Source organism: Heteronotia binoei, chromosome 5 (genome assembly GCF_032191835.1).
Source record: "Heteronotia binoei isolate CCM8104 ecotype False Entrance Well chromosome 5, APGP_CSIRO_Hbin_v1, whole genome shotgun sequence".
NCBI lineage: Eukaryota > Metazoa > Chordata > Lepidosauria > Squamata > Gekkonidae > Heteronotia > Heteronotia binoei.
The window spans coordinates 131,756,031-131,760,499 of record NC_083227.1 but is presented as its reverse complement, the minus strand read 5'-3'; positions in this window follow the sequence as shown (position 1 = coordinate 131,760,499).

The window sequence follows — 4,469 nt, the reverse complement described above, 5'->3', positions numbered from 1 at the left end:
AGGCTCCAGGAAAAAAAAATCACAGAAGAGCTATGCAGTTTTCTAGTTGAGATGATTAAGTTGCTTAAAAAGTGCAAAGTGGATCCAGACCAGATAAAGGAAAGGCTGAGGAAAGGTTGTACTTAAAAACTCAAGAACTGTATGATGCAAAACTGAGAACTGAAAGAAGCTGCGTGTGGAAAGCAAGGAAGGTGAAGAAGAAGGAAACTTTTGAAAACAAGAGAGTGCCTTTTAGTATGTGGGAGACCAGGTGGAGAACTCTTAACCAGATTTTGGATACAGTGGAGTCCAGCCCTTGGCTCAAACAAACACAGCAAGTATGCAAATAACCTGACCGAGCTTCCTGTTCAGTATTTTGTGAAAGACTGCACTACGTCTAGGGAAATACGGGTTGGACTGGCTAAGATTCTGAAAATGGCCTTGGATAAAAGAACAAGGGTGGGAGATCATGTTATAGGGGTTTGAACCATCACGTGGAGCCAGAGGGCCATGAAAACAGCAAGAGAGGAATCAACGAAGAACTGAGAATGAAAGAACATTAGGAAAGCAGACAGAAAAGTGGAAAGTCCCCTGGTCAATTGCTAGACTTGTGAACTTGATAACCATGCAAGCGTTGGAGTGGATAAGATGGAAGCAACTTCAGAAAATGAAAAATGCAACCCCAGAGAGAATGATAACATACATCTGTAGAAAATTAAAACAGCTAATGACATACAACAGACAAAAGATACCCAGGGGTGGAATTCTAGCAGGAGCTCCTTTGCATATTAGACCACACACCCCCGATGTAGCCAATCCTCCAAGAGTTTTTTGTAAACTCCGTGAGGATTGGCTACATGGGGGTGTGGCCTAATATACAAAGAAGCTCTTGTTAGAATTCCACCCCTGAAGATACCTAAATATAGAAAGGGGACATTTTGTAGAAAAATAGGTGGTGGAGCTCATTAGCATATGCCACCCCCCACCATCGAAAAGCAACCCAATGCAAGAAAGGAGAGCCCCAGGCGAGCAAGGCCTGCTTGGGCTGGCTAGAGATCCAGCCAGCCCAAGCAGTCCTCACTCACCTGGGGCTCTCCTTGGATACTTGCTCCACAGTCAAAAGACCAGCAAGCCACCTGTTGCCCAAAATCACATAAGAAGTGGAGAAAGCGTGGCACAGGCTTCTCCAGGGGTTAATGAGGGCTGCTGGGGGTGTGGCAAAGCTCCTGGTGGCTGCCTGGCTGCCTGCTCTCCTAATTCAGGGATTGTTATGCAGCTGCACCTACTACTCAATGGACAAGGTAGGTGGGGGGGAAGAGGGGGAACCCTCAGAAAGATTCAGGAGCTGCACTCCTGTGAGCTCCTGCTCAATTCTGGGCCTGAATATAGATACGATTATTGGTAGCTGTGATTGATCACAAGTGTGCAACCCATAACATAAAACTGAAAGGGCAAACACAACAATGCAAGATTATGTTGTAGAAAAAGCTATATGCTGTATTTTGATTTTATGGTGTTGGTAACATGTTTAGTAAAGGAAGAATTACATGCAAATGTATTTGTAATTATGAGAAGGGATATGGCTTATGTAAATTGTATAATTCAGGAAAGGGTTTATGTAAAAAATCTGAGTGTTGTTTTTTGCTGTTGTAAATATTTTACAGTATGTAGGACAGCAATTTAAACAATAAAAAGTTATTTTCCAAAAAAAATTTCCCCAGTCCTGCCTACAATTGCCTTAGCTGTGGGGAAGAATTACACAGAATACAAGTGGTATATTTTAGCTCGGTCAGGTTAGTGTACTTCCAGTAATTTGGCTAGCCAAACTTGGGAACTGCATAGCTGAATTCACAATGTGTGATTTTCTCCCCCTAAGCTGTCTACTGTGGGCTAGTTCAGGGGCTGTATAGTTCTAAGCCAAGCAGCCTAGTGCCAGAATCGCCAAGAGTTCTGCACAGTTTATTTTATGTCTTTATATTTAGTTATTCTGCTTGTTAACATTAAACCCAAATTCTCATTCCACATGCACAGCCACCTTATTTTCAGGACAATTTGCCATATAAAGTTGGCTTGGAGTGCTGACTTTGGCACCTCCAGCATATACACTTGGAAGCCCAAAGGAGTTCAATTGAACTGACTTTCATTTCTGTTTGGAGGATCACTACCTCAGAAAATCAGTGCATCATAACTTGGGTAACATAAAATTTATTGTTAGTGGCAAAAATATATTTATATCTGTATATCTGTCCCTAAATATATTTTTGTTGTTTGTACTAAGGAAATCTGCAGAGCCAAAAATATAATTCACAGTATGTTTGCCAACAGGCAGCAGTAATATGCCAAAACAATTGGCTGTAGTCAGACTAAAGCCAAGCAAGAAACTCACACTGTACTAAATATGCCAGAAATGTAATGAAGCAATACCAGAAGCTAATATTATCCATTTAAAAACGGAAACACAAGTCAGAGTGATACTCTGGAGTCTAGCTATATACAAATACGTGACAATTTATAGCTGCCACCTGAGACAAAACTGTCAACGTATCAGGTACAATATTAGATATGGTGGTGGTGGTTATTCCTCTTCAAAATGTCACCAGTGAATTTAAAAGCCTGTACACTTTTCTTAGTGCTCTGGTATGTAAAATATCCAGAAACATGACACAACTTTGTCACATGTAGGTCTGTTCCAAAGAGACAGTAGGATTGAACCAAAAGTATATGTTGCAGCTTCCGGGTTTCAGCGCCTCGAACTCGGTGATGGTTCACGGAGCTTGTCTCCAACGACCCCCCTCCCGAATCGGGCAGTAGGAGGGATGCCACAGCCACAGCATCTCGAGGGGGACCCTGGAGGGGACTCCTGACAGCATGGAGCTCTACAGGAGCCAGGGAAACAATGGTGACTGTTCCCTGTTCTTCCTGTCTGCTCTGGTGCTCTGCCACCACGGTCGCCATTATGGCAGCAAGAGGTGAATGCCCAACAAGCTTTTGATGCATCATTCTTCTACCTTAATCACTGAAATTCTACCATGCAAGTAAGTCTGCTTTTTACCATTACTGACTAATGGATCTTTTAACATAACACCAATTGGGACTGTTCAAAAAGAAAGGGGAAGAAGAGGACAATCCCCCCCCCCCCTTCTCCATGAGGGAGGCTTCAAAAAGACAAAGAACAAACTTGAGAATTTTCAATAACTTAAATTGGACTGAACATAGATATTCAAATTGATTTGGTTTACAATTAAGTAAGTTATAATGAGATCATCACTTGGTTACAACATGGTCTGATAAAAATGGGATATACCTTTAAGAGAAATATATGTGATGCTTGATCAGGACTGAAACGACTACAATTGAAATGCAGGAGAGAAGCTCATGGCTGGAGGAAATTTAGAAGGAAGGACTAACTGGGGCTTTGAGCTACTTTTTAACTTTGATTATCTGAGTTATTCCATGGAGAAATGGCATTGCAAATTGAATGATAAAAAAAGATGGTATGATTACCATAATCTCCTTAAAGCAGGAAATTGGTCTGTTAACAGAGCTGATACAAAGGCAGATGGAAACCTTTATTCTGAAATACAGTGAAACTGAAAATTTATATGAGCAGAGTGGCAAAGAGACCCCAGTAATGTCTGCTGAATCAAGAAAAATGGATAAAGATCCATTGGGAAAGGTGCTGAAGGAAATCAAAATGGAGACGACGTGTGCAGTTACAAAGAAGAGGCGGAAATCAAGACCGATTAAAGTTGTCACAGGAGGAAGTAACGGTGTGGGGACGTTATCATTTTCAGCAAAACAGATGAATGTGCCAAGGGAAGAAGAGGCAGATTTCAGCAAGAAGATCAAGGCTTGGAAAGCCTTCAATAAGGCCTTCAAACTGTTTTTTCTGCATGTAATCAGTTAATATTGAATCAATAAAAGGGAACTGGCATGCAATTCTGAAATGGCAAGTGAGGCTTTTGGAATCTGGACGTTTCTCTTCTGTTTGTTATTTTCATTTATGAAAGCTAAATGAGCAATGTAATAGAGAGTGGGCTATGGAGATTGTATGATTTTTTTCTCTAGGTAAAAATAAACAAGTGTGGGAGATGAGGCAGTAACTGGATATCAAACTTGTGCTTCTTACAATAATATGAAAATAGGAGTTATAATCTCCAAAAGTTTTTTAAAGAACTTCAAACATTTGAAGTAGACAAACAATTAAATTGGGTCAATTTGTAATAAGGCAGACAACACAAATATTTTGTAATCTTAAAGATCTGCTCCAGATATTTCTGACTGGAGAAACTGTTTATATTGAAATAGATAAAGTATTGTGTTTTTTGTTCTTCTTTTCTTAACTCTGCTAGATACAAGTAAATTAGTATTAAGGATAAATAAACTCTATTTATCTTTTATGCTTATGTTAATTGTTAATACTGTTAAATTAACTAGTTAGCTCTAATTTTTAATATTGCTAAACTTAACCAGTTAGCTCTGTTTCGTAG